The 24,159-nt window shown below is 38.6% G+C and overlaps 1 protein-coding gene and 1 long non-coding RNA gene across 2 annotated transcripts in view; one reads left to right on the forward strand and one right to left on the reverse strand.

Moving 5' to 3' along the window:
• Window positions 1-24,159, reverse strand: part of LOC103044661 (ADAMTS-like protein 1) — a 208,531-nt gene that overhangs the window by 89,573 nt on the left and 94,799 nt on the right. The window lies entirely within an intron of this gene.
• On the forward strand, window positions 1,436-12,263 carry LOC111194346 (uncharacterized). Its single transcript, XR_002651032.2, has 3 exons — window positions 1,436-1,538; window positions 10,069-10,159; window positions 12,071-12,263. It is a non-coding gene; the product is annotated as an uncharacterized LOC111194346 (long non-coding RNA).

A 24,159-nucleotide genomic window follows, 5' to 3' on the forward strand; every position in this document is an offset into this window, starting at 1 on the left:
TGAGCAAAGTTTAAAGACCAGAAACTGACATTATGTTCTGGGAATTAGGGAAGTTGGAAGGCATTTACAGGTCTGAAAATCTGTTTTTTCATGCAGTGCAATGTTTGCTACCTTCAAAATGATATGCTGTCCACAGATGTCCATGCTTTTTTCAAGAAGACAATGCAAAACCACATGCTGCATACATTATAACGGCCTGGCTGCAAAAGAAGAGGGTACAGATATAGAACTGGCCTGTCTGTTGGCTTGACCTGTTCTCATTAGAGAATGTGTGAAAAGCGTCTCTGTACTGTTGTACATCTTGAGACGTGTTTGCAGGAAGAAAGGGACAAAATAAAACACAAAACACTTCATTGCTTGGTTTTCTCAGTGCCAAAATATATTTTTTAAATATTATGTGTAGGAACGACATCATTAGAAAGTACTTAAACCAAAATTATAATAATTGCATAATATCATAGGATACTTATAAGAAAAGTCTATAAAATTCCAGAAGAACTTTAGGTCAGTTTGAATATGGAGAACATTGTAAAACTGCATATGAAATAACAGGGAACACTATAGAGGCCCTCACAGGTATGAATTGTTGGGTCAGTGTGCTCTGGCCTTAAGCAAGTGAGTGATTTAAGGTAGTATGTATTTAAAAAGGAAGTCATTAAGTCTTAAAGCAGTTCTCCTCCTAAATCAGGGAATGTAAACAACACCCATCAACAGAGTTCATAACCAGTGAAAAAAGATAAAAGTGAAGTTCCTTGGGGACATATCCCAGTTGGGCCTGTGTTTTAAAGTGAAACCGCTGGTCTAGGATGTGTTCCTGCAAGTAGGGTCATCCCAGTAAATATAAGAGAAATCTGATCCTAGATCAGCACTCCAGCTATGAAAAGCTTTATGAATATGGACCCAGCTGGAATATATGTCCATCAGAAATCTCCTTTCCCACTGTTAGACCACAAAATAAACAGCATGCAGCATGGCACTCTCCCTTTCCAAACACCACTGCCAGCAGCGGAGAGGAACTTTAAGAACCACTCTGGAAAATCGAAGAAAAAAAGGAAAACTTTTGTACTAAATCTTTTCCTAGAAAGGCGTAAGATTTTTTTTAATCAATAAGAACATCTTATAAAACCTTACAAAATGTACAGGTAAAACAGTGCAAAAGCATAAAGTAAAATAGAACAATCAAGATTATTCTCTCTCTCTCTCTCTCTATATATATATTTTTTTTTATTATATAGTATTATCATTCACCAGAGGTGTTAAGTAATAAAGTACAAATACATTACTTATGTAGAAATTCTGGTTATCTATACTTAACTGGACTAAATAGCAACTTCTTACTTTTACTCTTTATATTTTCACACTATTATCTGAACTTTCTACTCCTTACATTTTAAAGAAAATAGTCTTGTCACTTCTATTTCATGCTTGTTTTCGTTCTGGCTTTTCATTATTTAAAAAAACCCTATCCATATAAATCTCTCCATCCAGACAGAGTGAACATTAGCCACTTACCGCGCTAGCTCTTTCGCCTTTCAGAGGTAAGTATATCGAACTGTAGCCTGCTCCTAACCCTGGGTAAAACTGCTGGTTAACTGTGTTAAAACAAAATACGTGGGGCAAATTACTAGCTAATATCGCCCTGGCTTACCAGAACACCGGTTCCTAAGTGTAGCTCTGTCAGGCGGCATTAGCCGCTAACCGTGACTAGCGCTAGCAGTTAGCTGCTAATGCTAATGCTGCAACCAACCTTAGTAGAAATTTGGAAGTTTAAGCTTTAAGCTTGTAAATAAACTAAAGCACTTTACTCACCCAAATAAACATTTTTCAGGAGAGAAATCCGTGTAGATTAACATCCAGCACTCGTTTAACTTTAAAAGAAAATGTTTTTTTAAGAATTAAAGTTACATTTACTTTACTTAGCTTAGCTTAACAGGTCTCACCACCCAGCGTGGAGACCTGCTGAATAGGAAGAGAAATGAATTTTGTAGGAACACTAATTAGTGGACAAATTAGATAAATCAGCAGGACTAAAGCTGATTGTTACCTTACTTTCAAAGCTGAATATTTAAGTATAATAGGTGATATAATACAGGTTGCTTAAACTTAATCAGAAGAGCTGCTGGTGAAAATGTACACAGCGTGTTTACAGAGAAGTCTACATCCAAACCTGTTTTCTTCTAACTCCATCTAAAATTCAGTTTTGTATCAAACCAACAAAAATATAAAACAACACAGAATTGGAAGTATAAAAACGACACAGCATTGGAAGTATACACAATCATGTATCTTCAATAAGGAACATGTTATAATGTCATTTTGCACATTTAACTTGAATGGATGCAGCTAGAACTGGGACAAATGGAGTATAAGACCATTCAGTAACTCTGGCAGCCTCTCACCTTCACGCAGCTCAGTGATCCTGTGCTTAAATGAACAGTGACATCTTGTGTTCAACTTGTTAATCTGCAGGTTGCTTGCAGGCCTTCAGACCCATCAGCGTGCTGATCTGTATTAACTGGTGTTACTGGGCTGCAGGACGCTCAAATTAGTACATTTAGGGATTTGGACTGATGAAATGACCTACCTATCTGTAGATCCCCTTCTCTTAAATATTTCTCTATTGTTTTTTTTTATCAGTAAATACTTTTTAAGATATTGCCCGATCACATAATGAAAAAAAAAAAACTGTGTATATATATATATACATATATATATATATGTATATATATATATACATATATATATATATATATATATATGTATATATATATATACATATAGACCGTTTTAGAGGAATATTCATGAGCGTAGGAAGTGACGTCGCTGTTCCTAGGACACTTCCGTTCAGCGGTAAACAGCGTTCAAAACAGTGGACGTAACTTTTTAATTTAACATGAATGCAAACTTTACCTAATCTGAGAGTCACAAGCATTGAAAATTAGGTCAAATTGTTCTTTAAACAAGTAAACTATGGAGGACCAAAAATTACATAAGTATAAATAAATACACATATAAATGTATAAATATGTAAACAAATAAATGAATAAATAAATTGTTGAAATTAATAAATATATATATATATATATATATATATATAAATGCACATATAAATGTATAAGTAAATAAATATATATATATATATATATATATATATATATAAATAAATACGTGCACAAATAATTGTATAGGTAAATTAATTAATTAATTAATACATTTCTTATTTTATATTTATTTATTCATTTATATGTGCATTTATTTATGTCAACGTTTATTTATTTATTCATTTATTTATTTAAACATTTATTTATTTATACTTATGTCATTTTTGGTCCTCCATAGTAAACACGGCTGCTTTCGTTTTTCACACTGCTGACCTGCCTGCAGTTACAGTGTCCACTCACAACTTCTCCCTCCTTCTTATCTATAAACCATGCAGAGTACGTTTTGGATCGCGTTTGACTTGCTCCAACCTCACCATACACTATAGTGATGCCTTCTCTACTACAGGAACAAATATTCCCGACTTTTCCACTGAGAAAGTAATTATATGCGTCCAAACTGCGGTGCGCTTTCACTGCCTCAGTTTCAACAAGGTAGTGATCACATCTGGGAAGCGTTTTAAATCAGAGGAAAAAAAATTCTGACCATATGTTTGCTCTGTTTTCGGGAGATTTGCGAAATATGCGCTCTCATTTTGACAGCTGTATAGTTGAAAATAGCGCCACCGGAAGCGTGGAAAGAACAGACATGCTCAGTAGCTTTGTTATTGTTTTCCTCATTGAAACGGTCTATATATATATATATATATATATATATATATATATATATATATATATATATATATTTTTTTTTTTTTTTTTTTTTTCATCATGTGATCGGCAATATCTTAAAAAGTATTTACTGATAAAAAAAATATATATATATTTATATATATATATATATATATATATATATATATATATATATATATATATATATATATATATATATATATATATATATAAAACAGATACAACACCCATGTTGTAGAGAGAGAACTGCTGCTTTAAATGTACAAAATACTTTTTTCTGTTTTTGAAAAAAAAAACTTTTTTGACTTATCATATAATATATGGACATGACCTCATCATGTTTGCTGAACTCATTATTGCCCACTTCTTATTGCCATGTGTTTCTTTGCAAGTAGAGTCTATTAATGAGAATTAGGCAATACCGTATTTTACAGACTATAAAGCGCACCAGATTATAAGACACACTATCAATGAAAGTCTATTTTCAGGTTAATTTTTATATATGTGGCACATCAGATTATAATGTACATTTTAAGCGACAATAGTAAGGAACAAGGGTGTTACAAAAAAAATGTTTTTAAAGAAGAATATGTTTTATACTTTAGATTAAGTTCTAATATCACATTTATCTTTGAGGACAGATCTGCAGACTCTTGGTATTTTAATCTCAGTGTCTTCATGAGGGAGAGTCACCTGGAATATTTTCCTCAGCATCTTGAAGTATAAAAGTTCCTGGAGGTGCTGAAAAATAGAAGCTCCAGCTCATCCCAAATCACCCATCTCAGTTGGGTTTAGGTCAGGGAATTGTGGAGGACAAACATTTTTTTGTTTACTATGTAATTCCATATGTGTCCCTTAATAGTTCTGATGTCTTTTATATTAACCTAAAATGTAGAAAATAAATGAAATAAAGAAATAAAGTAAAACACTAGTACTGTACATTATCATGACCTACTGCACCATTACCACATTTATTGATAGAAACTTTTGACTCTAACTTATGCCAACATAGAAGTATGTGGGCAGAGACAGTTACAATGTTTGAAATGGGCATTTAGAATTGTCTATTTTCTGGAAAAAAAAATTAAGAAATTGTTGTAAATATGAGTTAAGTGTACAACAGTGTGGCAACATTCTTAAATCCCTGCTTCCACACTTGTGGAGTGCGGTATTGTATGCGGTAGATATCTGCTGTAGTGTGTGTGGTGTTGCAGACATGTTGGCCTGTGCCCAGACACTCCTTCAGACAATCCTTCAGACACTGTGGACCCATCCATTACACAGCCCTACTGATCCACTGAGATCATCTTTCATCATGTTTTGCTTTTGGATTCTGTAAACACTCAGCTCTTGGAACGTGTTGCTGTAAGCATTGTTAATTATCACATGACAATCGTCCCCATGTGGGATCAGCGCTCTGTGCATGAAATGTGCAGTGAAAATAGACATACGCTCCCATTATATAGACTTGCACTGTATGCAGCCAGCTCCAATCAGCTGATTTTTTCACTTAAGATATGTATGCAGACTCTCTGTTTAGAACATATTACTATTACTGTCTTGCCCAGAGGACGTGAACTGTATTACAGAAGTTTAGAGAATCATGTAGGGTTGAGTGAAGAGGTAAAACATTTCAGACATTTCAAACAACAGTATTGGGAAAATGCTCTATTGTTAGTGTCGTCAGTGATGGGAATAACAGCAATGAAATAAAGGCGTTACTAACGCTGTTACTTTTTTCAGTAACGAGTAATCTAACTAATTACTCTGACTGTAACTATAACGCTGTTACCATTTCCAACACCCAATTACTGCACGTTACTTTAGCCGCTCAATAAACTTTTTTTTTTTACACTTTGTGCATACAGACAAAGAGGGCAAGTAACACAAAAGTAACGCAATAGTTCCTTTTCATGGCAAATAGTTACTTTTATTGTGGAGTAACTCAGTAAGTAACTCAGTTTCTTTTTTGGATAAGTAACTAGTAACTATAACTAATTACTTTTTCAAAGTAACGTGCCCAACACTGGGTGTCGTATACATCAACCGTGTGTTTGAGATTTGAGTTGTGATTGCTGTAACCTTTAAATAAGGATGCACAGAAAAAACAACAACACAAGTGATAGAGATAGCACCATACATAAACAAAACCAGAAAAGAAACAATAGAGCAAGCCAAAGCTCAAAATCCGTGATCCAACACGACCACAACAAAACAAAGGGCCATTTTAAAAAGTCAAACAGGGTCAGATAACATCTATAGCAATAATAGCAGTGAGAATAACAGTGGGCATATAAAGATGGGGAAAGTTGACAATACTTCGCAAAAACAGTGCAATACAAACATACATACACAAAATGATACATATAAATGAAAATCATGTATTTTTTTGTATTTTTAAAAGATAATTATTCATTCAAAGGCAGTTCGCTTCCTACTAGGTTCAGGTTTTAGTTACTAGTCAGGTTTTAGTTACTAGTCAGGTTTTAGTTGCTAGTCTAGTGCAAGTAAGAGATTCTATAGGGCTTCTATAGGGTCTTTCCTACACTCTGCAAATTATGCGTTATGATCCTTCCTATCTTACACCACGTCAACAGTCTATTTTTACCCCTTGCACCTACACTGTTAACATGGTGTCAGAGAGTAGGAATATATCTACACTGATGGGAGTGGTGGTCTGGAAGTGAGGTGTGTTTAGATACATTTATGGCAAGTTGCTATTTTTGCAGTGGAAAAAACACAAATGCACCACTGACTGAAATGAACCTAGACAACAGTCAATCGTCATAGTTTTTATTGACGAATGAAAGAAAACAAAACAAGTTTCCAAAGAATAAGCACAGAACTAGACAAACTTACAAGCAGGAAAACAAACTAGGAACACCAGGAATAACTAGACACATGAAACAAAACTAGCAACCACAATAGATATGAAGATGTAAAAGAACCGACAAACTAACACTAAAAACAAAGGGATATATATACAGAAGGGGACAGGAAACAGGAAACACCAGGGGGAGGTAACAAGGAGGGCGGAGCTACAAAAGAGCACAGGTGAAAACACTTAAGAGGAAAGGAAGAGGAAAGTTAAACAAACACAGAGCAACACGGGCACAGAAGGGAAACAACGGGAAACAGGGCAAGGATATGACAGTACACCCCTGAAAACACACATGAACGCACTGCAGAGAGAAAACCTGACTTTTACCTCAGCAATAAATAGAATAAAGAATAAAATAACATTGCCGTTCTCTAAAATGAGCTGCTGGCTTACTTTCACAGCGTAAAACCGTATATAACAGTATCCTCTGCTGAGATTGACAAAAGCACCTCGCTGTTAAGATACAAATGTGCCAAAGTCAAAGCACACCTGGCTCTTAAAGAGAATAACGACTGGCACACTGATTGGTTTATTTCATAATATGCCCAAAACACACCCATGAATAATTAAGAGAATTAGTACATGCTGCTGAAGAATCCACAATTGACCGATGCCCTATAGATTACTAAACTAGGGCCCCTAGCTTCTAAATGCTGAAAAAAGCCAGGTCTGGTGTTTCCTGTTGCAGCAAAAAAGTGTAGCATGACATTTTTGTTACATTTCCTTTGCATGTTTTTACACATAATTACTGTAATGTATTGTGCAGCCCTACTTAAAAATTGTACCAAATAAAATGAATACTCCATCTAGTTTTAACTGTTGACATATGAATATGTTACAGCACTAACAAATGTTTGCATTCTCACTTTTCTTAATTAGTAGGAATTAATTATTTTCATTGGTTCATGGAAGATTTGAGATTTTATTGTGCAATTCCCTTAATGACATTACTGGCATACTTAAAATGGAATCTCCCATGTTTTGGGTCCGTTCACTCGAGACGCTTCTAATTATGAAATTGCTTGTAATACTGTTAGCATTTACAAGCTCAATCAAAGCCAAAAGCTCAGAACACTGCAACCACTCCAAGATATACAAAGCACTGGCTTGTTAGCGCTAAATCAAATTGCTTTTAGTTCTTATTTCCAACACCTGAAATTTAAAACCCCTGAAATCGTGCTGCTAACACTGCAGCATCAGCAAAGGTTGCAAAAACCTCTGTTTAAAAAGAAAAAAGGCATCAAAAGAACTGCAGTGTAATTAGTTCATATTGACATAACTCTTTATTCACCTAGATAAGCCATATTATGTACAGGGTTTGGCAAAGGAAAGCGAATTGCTGAACATTTCATCACCCAGTGATCAGAAACATATTCGCTCTTCTGACGACTGGAGGAGAAACGTGGGAGAAGTAAGTGTGAAACAGGGAAGGAAAACAAGTGGAGAAGGGCATTTATTGCACTGCCAAAGTCCAGGCCCAGACCGTCCATTTGTCATAATCTCTGACCTCGTTCCTAATGGTCATTCGTCATGGCGTTACATCCCACGGGGACGGATTCATCAACCATCCTTCAAAGCCTCGTGGGTTGGGTACCTGCACCTACGCCAACCAGGCGATAAATCTGCTTGTGACCTGCCATCGCCCATGTTCACAGTCTAACAGCGATGATGGACTAACGTGATGGAGCGACGCTAAACGCTGAAAAAGGTCAGCCTTGGTTGTTCTTGGAAATTCGTCAGAGCTCCTTCATGAACCAGCTCGAAAGTAGAACCAGAAAACTAAGAACACTTGTTGCCACTGAACATTACATAGTCATAGTGATGCATTAATAGTGAACCACCAGAATGCTGCAGCATTTCCTTTCACATGATGGTGGCAGCAGTGTGCAAATGTACTGTATAGGATGATAGGATGTTGCACCACCGGGTTATCAAATTCAGATAAACTTTTCAACATGCCAGATATCTCAGCTTGGAGTTGTAGAGGTTCCTAATGGTGTCCTGCTATAATCCTTCCTGTTGGGGGGGTTGAGTGTTGATTGCTCTTCAAATCACATCCCAAACATTTTCAACAAGAAGGGCCATGGCATAGAATCTGTCTCTTCAAGGAGAGCTCTTGAGTTGGTAGCAGTACTCGGATGAGGATTGTCCTGTTTATCCTTGTATTGGTTACCTGCTAAATTCTGCATAGATTATAAAATACCGTACTTTTTCTTTGATTCTTATCCAGGGGAAAGATGAGCAAAAACAGATTTAAAGCTAAGTACTGGGCATTTATTGTAGCCTGCTTGGTCATGACACGGAAATAAAAGGAGTGGCCGTGCTAAAAAGCAAAAAAAAAAAACAGAGAGAGATCTTAACATGCTCCTGCAGCACCTAGGCAACTTCAGAACCACACTACGATTCCCAGAATACATTACGTTTCTCAGCATTAACTCCTTACTTTCCCAACGACTGTTGATGCCGACCAGCACAAGGCATCTTTGAGCTGATGTATCAGAACAAAGTCACTGTGCATCAGCAGCAACTGGAAAAAGGGCGGTGCTTGACTTCACATGTGTCGGAGGAGGCATGTGCTAGTCTTCACCCTCCTTGTGTTGTGGCATTACTAGTGATGGATGATATACAGCTGTGTAGCAGCTGAATGGGTGGGACAACTGGATTAGTAAATTGGAAAAAAAATGGGAAAAAATTAGAACAAATAAAAAAAGCAATGTAATTAATGTAAATAAATGTAAATTCAATTGGTTTATGTAGACCACAAAAGACATATTAGTGCTCCTGAAATTCATTTGGAATATGAATGTGTATGATGTGGTCTAGCCTCAGAATAGTTTAAAGTACCTTCAAATGAAAGACTTACCTCTGTCAGACATAAAAATGTACCTAATTTGCCATTTGGCAGGAATTTTATAATAAGACTCCTGTTAAGAAACACAATGTTCTCATTTATAATTCCACTGCTGCTGGATAAACCACCTTTCCTGGATCTATTTCTACATCTCCAGAGACAATCCAGAGACAAAACAATACATAAGCCCACTGTGTAGATGTGGACTGGCAGGAGCATGATGGAGCTCTGGTTAACCTGACAGGAGACATGAAAAACGCATTGAGATTGAGATTCAGGTGTAACACAAGAGTAAGTGTGGTTTTGTTTAACGTTTATCTGCACAACCTGTCTTTTTCGTGCACAGGGCAGGTTTTCAGCTTGGAAGTTATTTTTCAATTTTGCGGTTGAGCGAGGAGAACGTCCGCAGAGCGAGGGAACTCATTTGGTAGCGCTTTGAGAGCCGTGCCTAGCCAAATTCTCACCATTCCGCTCGGTAAGTTTGTGTGGCCCGATTATGCACACTCTGCATGGACCTCATTTGTTTCTGTTTATGCTCTGTGCAGACGCTGAACGGTTCCAGTAAATGCTCCCTGCAGAAGCAGAAGAAAAGAAGGGACCACCTTTCCAAAAGGGTGCAATTCGATTCCAGGCACAGTGAGTAACTCTGAAAGCCTGAGCCTGTAACCTAACATCCTCCCTATTGGAAATGAGGCTTTGTATTCAAGCAGCAGACAAGCTCTTCCAGACTGATCTATGGAAATGAATATTGTGAACAGACACCAGAAAGTGAACTGTGCTGATTGGAACGACTTGGTGGGAAACCATTCTTCACTGCTTCTCTATAGCTTGGCTTGTTAGGACCTACTGAACTTGACATAAAGGGATCAAAGGTCTTTTATAATCTGAAGTAACTGTATAGAATTCTTGTTGGTTCCTATTACTGTGTCTCTAACTTATCTCTATAAAAGTTATACTCCAGTAGAATCTGGAGAATCTTGCTTAAAGGAGATAAAAAGAGTTCCCAAAGTGTCAATGCAGTATTCCAATAATAGAGTGACTGATTTGCCATTGTCGGTTTTGTGATTAACAAGGCCAATGGAGTTTGGTGGTGTGGCTGGCCATGGCATAGTATTGGTGTCCTTAAGGCAAGCTCTTGAGAAGGTAGCAGTATTTAGGCGAACATTGTCTTTATTATAGTGCCTGTAACAAAGACTTTCAGGCTGATACATGGAAATGAATACAGTGAACAAACACCAGAAAGTGAACTGTGCTGATTGGAACGACTTGGTGGGAAACCATTCTTCACTGCTTCTCTATAGCTTGGCTTGTTAGGACCTACTGAACTTGAAATAAAGGGATCAAAGGTCCTTTATAACCTGGAGTTCCCATTATTGTGTCTCTAACTTATTTCTATAAAAGTTCTACTCCAGCAGAATCTGGAAAATCTAGCTTAAAGGAGATAAACAGAGTTCCCAAAGTGTCAGAACAGTATTCCAATAACAGAGTGACTGACTTTGCCATTGTCATTTTTCGTGGTTAACAAAGCCAATAAAGTTTAAAGTGCAAATATTTGAGCTGGTATTGCAAGTTAGGCCTGGAGACAGGATAGTATCTGGGTCTTTAATACATCAGGCGTTTGCGGACGAGCATTCTTCGGTTGGAATAGCGCACAAAAGTGTGCATTTAGAAGAGGTAGGTCCAATTGTTGCAGGACTTATCATAGTGCCTGTAATGAAGACCTTTGGGTTGATCCAGGAAAATGAATGTTGTGACCAGACACCAGAGAGTGAACTGTGCTGTTTGGAACGCCTCAGTGAAAAACACAAGCTAAAAGGGGAGAAAATTGTTGGTACCTATTAAACTTAACATTAAAAGGTATCAAATGTAATTTATGACCTGGAGTAACTGTATAAAATTCTTGTTGATTCCCAGTACTGTCTCTAACTTATTTTATAAAAGTTCCACTCAAGCAAGCAAGACTCTAGAGAATCTAGCTTAAAGGAGATGAAACAAAATCCCAAAGTGTCACAACAGTATTCCAATAACGACAGTGACTGACTCAGTCCTTATTGGTTTTTGTGGTTCACAAGGCTAACGGAGCTTTAACTGAAAACATTGGAGCTAGCCCAGTTATACTTTTCTATGTTACAAGTTAGCTGAACAAGAGGGAACAAGAGGTGTTTTGAATCCAGTAAAATCCAATAGTACATATCTTCAATGGACAATATGTCGGCATATAAAGTGGTTGGCCATAGCATATCATAGCATCTGTGTCTTCAAACAAGCTATTGGGATGGCAGAAGATATGGACGAGCTTTTTCCTGTTGAAATCGGACACCAGAGAGGGCCACTCATTGCAGAACCTCATTAACGTTACATTGAGTGGTCAGAGTGTCTGTAATTAAGACAGAAAGTGATTTGGTATTGTACAAAATTGCACCCTTCGCCATGCCACCAGACCTTCAAGACATGTGGCAGAAATGAAAGCGCAGCGTAAGTTCTATTATAGACTCCAATGCTACATTACCTAAATAACACTCATTCAGTCCTTTTCCTGCTTTTCAGATGCTGATGCCTTGTTCTCCCTCACCTCCTTGGTTGGAGTTTGGATGCCCAGGGGTTTGTCTCTTCCATATACGATAGGATGCATCAAGACCTGGGCCGATGACGGGACCTACGCCAAAGATTTTATCTAGAAAACATAACCTCTTTACAATATACATGTATTTTTGTTCAACATTAAATATGTAAACTAACACTTTTGCTTCTGGAGTCGTAATAGTAAAACAACATTTCTCAACAACTTACGTATGATGGAGAAATACTGAACAATACATTGCAACACACTTTTCTTAAAGGAACTGTTTTGGGAATATTTGATATTTCATTATTTACCAAAAATGTACAGTTTCAGTCTTACTTCTTTAGTTCTTCAGTCGTTTACGGCTCAGCAGAGGGTTAGCCTCAAGTGACTGGAGATGAGTTACATAAAAGCGCTTTAGAAAACGCCATTGCGCAGCCCAGGGATTCTGAAAAGCCTTCCTGCTGTATCTCTTGGCACTTTGCGAAACTGACATCTGCAATGAATCTGACAGTGTGTGTAAACAATTAAAAATCAATCGGCACAAAGTGCAGTTCATCATTTTTGCATGCATTGGAAGGTACCTTCCAATGCATGCATACCTTTTGCATTGTTGTAGAGTTTAGATAAGGGCAAGGAAGAAGGAAGTGGCGTAGGCACTAATTATATGCCTAGACCTGTGAGTTTGTTTTTTTTAGTATGAAGTGGATTGTGACATCCCACAGCAGGAATAACAAATACTCTGGGGTGTCACTGGAACAGCAGTGTTACGAAATCCTGCAGTTACGTGAACAAGGAACTGTTCACAATGCTACACCACCACCACAGAATGAAAAATCTCTGAAAGTCTGGTTTCCGTGTTACAAATAATAGAATGGCCAGAGCTGGTCTTTAGTTGATTCTTATCATTGGTATTACTGAACAGAACTCACTTAAAAATCCTAAAAATAACTTGAACCCTATGATTCTATATTCAGTGATCTACAAACTCATTGTAAGATTGCTGCATAACTGTGGTGTAGACTGCTTAAACATCTGGACTTGTCTCAGTAAAAAGGTTTTTAGAGACTACTCTTAGGTAGTGTACCTCCTAGTGAAAGACTGTTCACTGCTATACATACACTAAAGATATTTTGTCCAGACTTTGACAGACTTAAAGAAGGGGTGCATCATTAGACCAACAGTCAAAGAATATAAGATTCAAACAACCGTTGGCCATCTATGCCACCTGTCAACCAGTAACTGTTGCCTTTGTTTGCAGTGGTGACTAAAGTGACTAAAATAGCATCTTGTTGGGTATAGAGGCCTTGTGTTCATTTGGTGTTTAACCCCTTAACAGGCCAGGATTTTTGTCAATTTACCACCACCAGCTAACCACACCACTCTTGAGTAGTATAATACAGGACAAATCCTGCACCTAACAACTGGGGTTATACATAGAGCTCAGCCAGGATCTACTACTCACTCAACTAACAACAATATCCAACACCACCACAATCTGATACTGGCTCGACAAGGATCCAGAAGCACAGCCTAACACTATGTTCATGGTCCATTGCTTCAACTGCCAAGTATCCAGACCTACCGAAAAATAACCAATGAACAAACAGAATCCCTCCTTAATCTATGCTAACTTCCTTTACCTATGACAACAACACACTAACCACAGCACCCTACCTAAGCACAATCACACGCAATATATGACATTATAAGTTGCGTGAGCAGAACACAGCAACCACTACCATCTGATACTGGCTCAACAAGAATCCAGGAGGATTTCTAATCAAGCATTACATAAAAAGCTTTCATGTTTCATAAGGAACATTACTGAAAATTATAAGTGTAATTGTAATAGAAAGAAAAATAGTCAAGTAAATCTGCAACTTTCAAAATATAATGAATATATAATTATAAAATTATAAAATTGGCTCTTTCCTGAACTTCATTTTAAAATCAATACAAATCCTGAATACAAATCAAACAGTTCATGTCCTCCAAACTTTAGTTTCGTCATGTTTGTCTAGTTTTTACATCTATTTTGCAGAACATGCTGAATTTGGGTTTATTCCTGTTACAGATCTGAAATTATTTAGAGAAATAGAGAGTGAACAGGCAGCTTCTCCAAGTGTCCTGTAGGAGATTTCAAAGCACCTGTAGCCCATGTACGGAGCATGGCATTTTAATAGGTTAAATTCTGTTTTTGCTGTGGAGCGACACACTGCCTCAGCCACTGGAGTGATGATCTGGGGAGACACTGGTAGTGACACAAGGGACACTAACAGCACAGCGATATGTGCAGAACATCACACGGTGCCATGTGTTGCCTTTCATGCTTCCCAGGCGTCCGAATGTCTTTTTTCACCAGGATAATGCTTGCCCACACAGCAAGGGTTTCCCAGAGTTACTACACAATAAATTCGTCAACATTTAAAAAAACACTACATGAAAAAATGACAAAGAAACCCAAAATAAACAGCAAATATTAAGTGTGTACTTATTTTTCTTGCCAGTGCAATCCACAAAAATGGTGAACAAATATAAAGTGACAGTATGGTTCCAGCTCTCATGCCCAGACCCCTAAAACAAGTACTAACGTATTAAAATCAGGCAAACAGAAATACAGTACGTTTTCCTTGGTAGCACACCCACAGCTGTTGACTCAGTGCACACATCACTGGTTTGTGGGCACTTACTCAGTAGCCGAGCCTTGCCAGCACCTGTGGTGAACTTGGGTTAGACCTCATGTACCAGGAGGTCAGTCATTAAAAACAGGGCTTGGTACCAGACATGCATCACAAACAAAATGACCACAGAGCATCAAGTCCAGAACGCCACGGTCCTTCCAGCTCTCTACACACCGATTCCCAGCACACTCTCAGCAGCTCTGCATTCCAGCCCAGCTGTGTCACAAAGGCCCTTTTAGTAACCATGAGCCACTGGGTTCTGACCAAGCCGAACAGCATTCACATCAAACCGAGCGTTCAAACACACCTGAATAATCAAGTCCTTAATGTGTTCAGCTCCAGTTTCCAACCAGAACAGTGAGGACCACTGCATTCACATCTAACACTGTACTTTACACTTCAGAAAATAAAGGGGACAAATGAAACCAGAAAGGGGTCTCCGAAAGTACACCATAAAATAACCACTTCCCAAAAGGTTCTCTAAAGAACTTTTCAAAGTATGACTCTTGTGAATAAAGTATCAGTGAGAAGGACATTAGATTAGAGGCTCTAAGTGGTCCTGCAGACTAAAGTGCTGCTACTACGATCCGAAGAGCACCAGGAATTGATTAACCCTCAATCAGGCACTGTTATCACTGCATTAAAACACACTGTGCACTAGTGGTGGCAGATATGGCTCTGAAATAATGCTACAATATTTAATTGTATTTCTGTAATAATGATATTCTCGGCACTGAATAAAATGTTATTTATTTCACTTTTACTTTAGTACTGCAATAAAATAAATGTTAAACCTTTAATTTTAACTGTTTCAAACACTCATTAGGAACAAAAAATTGTCTATTTTGTATTTAGTATTTTTATTATGTATTATATGTATTATATCTTTTTTTTGTAGGAAATAACATAAAATAACATAAATAAATTAACCAAAATGCTAAAGTGTAGAATATTTAGTGCAGCCCATAAACGGCAAAAATATAAACAAGTCTACAAAGCATACCCTCAACAGTAACCAGCAAAACAAATACAAAAAGATAAGACAGAATATTGATATCATTATTGAATGCAATCAAATTCTCAGAGTAACCCTTCAAAATCTAGTGGGAACCCTTGTAGCACCAATAACACCAGTTACTCTTACAAAAGTAGCTATTGCTATTGTAATAGTTACAACATAATCTATTATATATCTATGATACAATATTATTGTGAACAGATATTCATTTAGACAGATGTAGATTTGTAATACTTGCTACTTCATGCCTAGAGTTACCCTTACTGAGCAAGTCAACCAGCTGGCTAACTTGAATCCAGGTGGTGCAGTGGTCCAGTGATCTAAAGCTCTGCCACTATTATCTACAGATCGCTGGTTCGAATCCTGGTCATGCAGCTTGCCATCAGCTTCCGGAGCCCTGAGAGAGCACAATTGACCTTCCACTCTGTGGGTGGGTAGATGGCGCTCTTTTCACACATCACTCCTAGGGCGATGTCGATCAGCGTGAGGCGTCTGTGAGCTGATGTATCGAAACCGAGTCACTGCATAAAGTAATGTATTTGTACTACAGGAAATTAGGTAAATGTACTTTAATGATACAGTGTGCAGTCCTTGAAAAAATGACTGACTGACATGGTGCATTCGGATCGATATAAAATCCCTGAGGAATTATTACTTTTCCCCACCTCCTGAATAGGCCTTTGGTGCAACTCTTAAAGGGTTAATTGCACTATTTTTACTAAAATGAAAAGAAAAACCACCCACCAGCTCATTGCTTACAAGATTTATTGGGTCAGATAGTTTCCCCTGCTGAGCAATTATCTCTTCATGACAAACTAATGAGCACAGATGTTCCTGAAGGACAAAAACAATTCCATTTACTTCTTAGGGGCAGCAAATGTGGACAGTTGAACAAAGAAGGTGGTGAACCCAGCGCCAAGCCTAAGAGGCTGACCTGTGGCACATGCTGCCAAATCCAACAACTCATTCCCCTCAATTAGGGGCTAAATTAGGCGTTTAATTGGGCAGAGTCTCTGCGCTGGATCTTCACCCACAACACAGCTGGTGTAGCTGGGACTAGTAAAATACAGCTGGCCAAATGTTGTTCTTTGCCACAGCAGGGACGATGACCTTTCACCTCCAGAGAGACAGGGATGGGACGTATGTACGATAAGTGGCCTGGAGGATTCGGAAAGAGATAGCGTTTAGCAGATGTGTGACCGGCCCTAAAACACTCCCCCACTGTTGTGATTCTGACATAGCGCCTGACCATCCATCCAGAAAGACGGCCAGTGCCAGCACTCGTCAGCGCTGGCGGGCCGGAGGGAGGTGTACACGGTGCCAAGGAGGCAGGAGAGGGTCCTGGCCAAGCGTCTGCTCATTACAGTGGAGAGAAAAACAATTAGAGTAATGGTTTGGTGCTTCAGCCTCGCATACCACAGTTATCAGGGCTTCCTGTGCACAAATGCAACTTTATCTACAGGAATAAAAGCTCTTCTGATGGAGGATATCTCAGATACGCAATTTATTTCCACTGTTACCTGTATACAGTTACCATGGCTAAAACATATAAGTGATTGCAGCATCTGGCCCTTACCCACATTGGCAGTGAGAAACTGAGAGAAGATAATGACAAGCAGGAGACCATATCCTTGTTGTGTCTGACTTTGTCACGCTACAGTACTTGATTGCATGAATGCACCGAATGTAAACCCAGCTCGGTGCAAAGTTCTGCTTTGAAACTGGTCCTTTTATACATATATACTATTGTTAAAAGTAAAATCAGTAGCAAGAGTTTTTTGGAGTGATGCCATCCAAGGCATTTTTGGTATTTTGGCAAGAGCTTGGACCCTATTTTTGCCATCTATAGCGCATCGGTCAATTACGCATTTTGCAGCTTGATTAAGGGTGTGTCGTGTGTATTTGGTATCATGAGGGCGCAAAAAAATACGCCTTGCTCAGCTTAAAACATGCAAAAGGCGTGTACTAATTGTCTTGTGTGTTTTGGGCGTCATGTGAAATAAACAAATCAGTGTGCCAGTTGTAGGGCTGCCACAAACGATTATTTTTATAGTCGACTAATCACCGATTATTTTTTATGATTAGTCGACTAATCGGATCATACGTTAATTGAATATAAAACACAGTTTATCACAATAGAATGCAGCTGCTATTATACAACCAACATTAGATTTCAGCTATATGCTAACTAAAAATAAAAACAATTAAAATCATAGTTCATTAAACCTTTAATGAAATATGCAGCTTGTTGTAACAGACAATTATTTTACTGTTTAGCATAAAGTGTAAACAACTGTGTAAAATAAGGATAAGGCACTGGCATTTATGAAACATCTCAACCGTGAGGTTGTTTGAACTATTATGAAAAAAAAGTATATTAATAAAAAATGCCTCTCTGTCCAGATATTGTGTACATTACCGTACACAGGGCAGCGGTCTGCACAGATCTGATTGGCAGAGGAGAGCGTTTGGTGATTTTACACCACACATGACTGATCTGTGAGTTTACTGCACCGAAAAGCACTGAAAACAGAAGCCACTGTCAGAATGAAATCCTTCTCTGTAGTTTATCGCTTTGGGACGGCATTTGTGACAACGTCTGGGTCCGGATCCGGATCTCGGTCCGCCTATTAGTGACCTCTGTTTTAAAGCTATCAAGATGAGTAAGTTAAGTACTAAGTTAACGCTCTGTTTACGCTAATTTTAGCAGCTAAATAGCAATTTAGCTTCTTCGTCATTTAATCAGCCACAACATGCCTCCTTTTCAGGTGCTCGTGCATCGCGGTTGTGCTGCCGAGGAAGGCAAGTTCTTCATTGCAGATATTGCATTGCACGCGTTTCACTTTTATTTTCTTGGTGATCCCACACTTTTGAGTTCTGTAGCGGGGTAGCCATGAAACCAGAGCCTGTCTGTATAATGTCCTGAGATGTCGTCCACTACCTACCCCGGTTTCCACTACTGCGCATGTGCGTCCAGGACAGAAAGGCAGTCGCAGCAGTTTGGAGAGAAAAACAAAGAAAAACAAAAAAACGACTAATCGACTATTAAATTAGTCGTCGACTATTTTAATAGTCGACATAATCGTGACTAGTCGACTAATCGTGGCAGCCCTAGCCAGTTGTCATTCCCTTTAAGAGCCAGGTACACTCTGACTTTGGAGCGTTCGTATCTTAACAGCAAGGCGCTTTTGCATGGATACTGACCTGATCCTGAGCGTGTTCACGCTGTATCACACGCTGTAGGTACACTAGCAGCTCATTTAAGGAAACGGCAATGTTATTTTATTCTTTATTCTGTTTATTGTTAAGATAAAATTCAGGTTTGTGCTCTGCAGTGCGTTTGTGTGTGTTTAACGATCGAAGGTGTATGTGTGCTGGGCTTGCGCAGCGCTCCTGGCACATCTCCTGGCACAAGGAACGGTTGACTGTTGTCTGGGTTTATTCCAGTCAGTGTTTTCCACCGTCAAAAGAGCAACACGCCAGATATTTACCTAAAAACATCTCACGTCCAGACCACCGCACCCATCAGTGTAGTTTTTTTCCTAAACTCTGACACTATTTTAACGACGTGGGCAAAAGACCTAAAAATTGACTTTTGATGGGGTGTAAGATAGTAATGAGCATTGCGACGTGTCTGCGCTGGGTGTATTATAGGGCCCCTCACCTCTGATTATGAACCATCACAATTACTTAGGCTACATTCTCATTACCTTGAAGTGACTCCAATCTGATATTTTCCTTAATGTGGCTCAGATCTGATTTTTTTCTAATCAGATTTGAGTCACTTTTATTTGTGGTCCTAAATCGGATACATACCCGGTCCATGGACATGTGACACGTGTGACATGTATCAATGTGCACACTTCAGGGACAGATTCGTTCCAATTACACACACATACAGGTCACTTATATTTGTCAATGTGAACCATCAAGATAGCCAAATCGGATCTGAGCAAAAAATCTGATTTGAGCAATGTGGCTTTTAATATAAACGTAGCCTTAGATCCCAGGGTGCTGGTTTCTTGTTAGTTCTCAAAAGGTAGGGAGAAGAGCCTTTTTTTATTAAGCTAAAATAGCCATCAAAAAATGTCCTTAATGTCCTTTTAGATAAAGGCAACAGATCTAGAGGTTCATGGACATGTTGGTGCTGTCATGGCGCCTATTGCACAAAATCAGTTGATGGTGGATGCCAATGTTTTAGAGTGCTTCTGCAAAGAGCGCCACAGAAATCAATTTGATTTGATGATCTGATTCCTAAACCAAGCTTTTTGGTAAGTAAGTCAAGTATACTAAAAATGTTTCTTCAAATAAGCCTTTCTGGCATCCTTCTGTATAGAGTGTAAATGAATACTGCTGTCGGGGCTCTTGGGTTCAGAAGCTAATCTACCATCGTCCAACATTCAATAATCAGCCGTTTCTAAAGTAAATAAGTCTCTTCTTATCATCTCTTAGGCTGGGATTAGCAAACGCTTGAGTCTGAAAAATAATAGCTATAAGCTGCCTCAGTAAAGTCAACTGAACACAAAATACCAAAACAAGAGTAGAGAAAAGGTCTGAAAGAAATCATTGTCCTGTGACGTTATCGTCCCACACAATAACAGACACGGCATTTAGATCCATTACAACTCAAACGGAGAAATAACCGGGAGTAATTGTGCATTTGGCTGCAAGCCAGGACATTTTATAATCAAAAGTTTAGACTTATAGCTACAGAGGTTTAGGAAAGCAAGCCTGTTGGTGGTTCTTCCTCTCAGGGGAGCTGTAACCCCTCCCATGCTAAACACTGTGCTTTGGTGATACAGTGCCACCTATTTCATCCTCCAGCAATCCAGAATGGAATGGAGGATGTGTGTGGATTACAAAGATAACAGCAGTGATGATGTTTTCATCTGATAATGCTCTTCTTCAAAACTAGAATAACAATTACAGTGTATATGCACAACCTCCAACGCAGGCAGTAAAGAGAGAAAGAAAACAGGGATGGGAGGACACACTTTACGAGTGTGAGCGTTACGCTACGGCAGAGTAGGTTAACTGAAAGAAGTTCAATGTTCTTTGTCCATCTTTCCCCAGTGACGCTTCTTCTGTGCCAACATCATTCCATACCAAATGGCCATTAACGTCCAGCTTGACCCGAGTAGCCAAACAAAATGTTTTCTTTCTCCACAACCGCTTCCTCTGTGTCACGGTAGTGTGACGTGCCAAGGCTGCGCCAACCATCAGGCTTCTATATGGCTATAGAAATCCAAATTCAAGATCATAAGTCAAGTCAAGACTAAGGGAATAGTGCTGGAGTTGAAAACAACGTCCAACGCAGCTTCTAATTGCGCTGGCACTGCTGTAAAACTAATAATTGCATAAGCATTTGAGGGTCTGAGGCAACACAACTGTACATCAAGTTCCACTGTAACTGGCCAAGTCCGTTACTGCCAACTATTCCTCTCCTAATATCCCTTCATCATACTGAACAAAATCCTCAAATTTCTCTTTTTATAAAGCTGTTAATGCTTAGCCATGTAAGAATGCATTCACTGAGGCCATTCTATTGGAATTCCCACAAATGAAACTATGGTGTGATGACATTAAAACTTAATGAGGGGCACAGCTGGCATCCATTTGCTCCAAGTAGGTGGCACCGGAGTTCACGACATCTGCAGCTTTCACAGAGCGGCCTTTGGAAACTGCACGAACGAGACGGGACAGCCTCGGTATGCGCCTTCTTCAGAGGCCAGCGCATGGAATATGGAAGATTATGTGGCCTCTAATTATTCCTTAAACATACTGATATTTGTAGACTCTTCATGTTCAGTGATTTAATGCATCGTGAGGGTCATTAACTGTTCCTATGACTGAAACAAGCTAATTGGACGAAAGGGCAGGCTAGGTCAGTTTCACTTTGTGATGAGATATGATGGAAAGTGTGGCTCCTACATAAGAGAAAGAGAGCGGAACCACAAAGAACCCCAATTAGGCAAAGCAAATAAATGCAATTACAGACTATCAATTTCCAACTTTGATTAGTAGAAGGAATGTGTCACCAGCGTGGCAGGAGGCCATTCATTTTTCACACAGGAATTTAACAGCTGAAGCTATGTTTAGGGTTAAACATACATCCTAGAGTCCGAGAGTCAACAACTGCTATTTATAGTTTTAAGTAGGATGGACCTTTTTACTTTTGATTGTGATTGTGTCATTCTTTTTTTTAAGTACAGTAACTTTAGGTTGGCTTGAAATGTCTTCTGGCATTTGGCTACACTTCCATGCACCAGGAACCGGAAAATTTGGGTTTAAAATATACTATACTGCCTATAAGTATTCACTCACCCATCCAGATCATTGCAGACTGCTTTCTACAAACACTTATGAAAGAATGGGTCATGAATTATGAGTCACTTTGATAGTCCATTTGCCCAGTGACAAGTCCTCTCTTCTTTATATTCCACAGCCAACTGTCAGTGGTATTGAAACAGAGTGGAAGCTTTGGGAATGACAGCCACCTAAGAACAGTGCATAAAGAGCTTCATGGAATGGGATTTCATGGCCGAGCCGCTGCATCCAAGCCTTACATCGCCAAGTGCAATGCAAAGCGCCGGACGCAGTGGTGTAAATCACAGTGCCACTGACCTCTAGAGCAGTGGAAATGTGTTTTTTGAAGTGACAAATTGCACTTTTCCTTCTGGAAATCCGATTGGATGAGTCTGGGTTTGGCAGTTAACAGGAGAACGGTGTAAAGTTTGGTGGAGAGGGGATTATGGTGTGGGTTTTGTTCCAACATGACTACACACCAGTGGACAAAGCACGGTCCAAAAAGTACTTGCCTGGCCTACACAGAGTTGACTTCACTGGATCCAATAGAACAGCTTTGGAATGAATTAGAGCAGAGACTGAGAGCCAGGTGTTCTTGTCTAATATCAATTATATGACCTCACAAATGAGCTTTTGGAAGAATGGTCAAAAATCCTGATAAACCCACTCCTACACCTTGTGGAAAGACTTTGCAGAAGTGTTGAAGCTGTTATAGAATGAGCCAATATCATATGCATGAGAAGGCAATATAGTGTATGTATGTCATTATGGATTGTTTTCACCAATACTCCCAACCACCCCATGCTGTAGTGTTGCTCCAAGTGAGTACTCCAAGTAAGCTATCAACTGGTGTTTATCACAACATCCCTGTTTGTTTTAGAACACTTGCGTTTTGTATCCAGCCAAATTCTGACAGCTTATCTTTATTATTGCATATGATATGATAAGACACACCAGCAATAGAGATTTTCACCAGATTGCAACAGAAGTCAATGATCAAACATAATATGATACTAATAATGCGCTCCATATATTCAGGATTGAAGTAAAATGTATTATAATGGACAGATAGTCTCAGATCTGTCTCTAGTACATATTAATGGCAAATGAGAACAGTGTGAGTTTTCCTTTTGCTACAAACAGCTTAAACATATTATGATATTTCAGGGTATTTTTGCAATAACAATATTAAAAAATGTTAGCAATATTACTGTAATTCTATTTGAGAAAATGGAACTTTGAACATTTTGGACCCAAAACTGAAGGACAATACTCTTTCATGTGTATAAGTTTTTTTCACCGTATACAAACTGCTTTAAAAACTAAAGTCCAAGAGTGAGCAAGACATCAAACAAAAAGCTAAAAACTTACTCACACAAAAGATGCAGCTAAAGCAGACTAAAAGTTAAAAGAAAGCAATAAAAACTAATGTAGTACAAGATGTTTGAAACACGTAACGACTCTTATAGAAACAAATAAAAAGCCTTTTCATTTGATCAATCCCGCTTTGATTCAAGCCTCTGAAGGGATTGAATCCTTATTGAAGTGTTTAAGGGTGAAAGACAGAATGCATGAGTGGCTGTATGTCTAAAGACAGCTGGATGCTATTATCTCAGAAGGCATGAGGGACAGATTCTCTGAGATGCTTCAGAAACACAGTGTAGAGTTAGGAAAATCCTGCAACGCTGGTACAGGCAGCATCAACCTGCATTAGGCCAACAAAAGCGTACTCTTAAAGGTTTCCTTACGCTAAAATCCACTTTTTCTTGTTCTTTGTGAAATATAGTAGGTCTCTCTGTGTTGTATATGCATGCTGCTCATGAAACTGTTCTTCAATCCCCATTGTCTGCAGTAGCTAGCAGTAGAAATTGTTCAGAAAATGTAGTCAATCAGGAAAAGCACCGTGTCTACGTCAACTTGTGTCAACCACATACAAAGCTAAAGCCGGGCTACAGCAGAGCCTACATTGTCTCGTTAGCTAAGCTGGAGCTAACAGCTCTGTTTACAGCAGCTAGTTAACGTTAGCTATCTTGTGTAAGTAACTATATGTTTAAATAGGATCTCC

The sequence above is a fragment of the Astyanax mexicanus genome, chromosome 8, assembly GCF_023375975.1.
Source record: "Astyanax mexicanus isolate ESR-SI-001 chromosome 8, AstMex3_surface, whole genome shotgun sequence".
In the NCBI taxonomy this organism is placed as follows: domain Eukaryota; kingdom Metazoa; phylum Chordata; class Actinopteri; order Characiformes; family Acestrorhamphidae; genus Astyanax; species Astyanax mexicanus.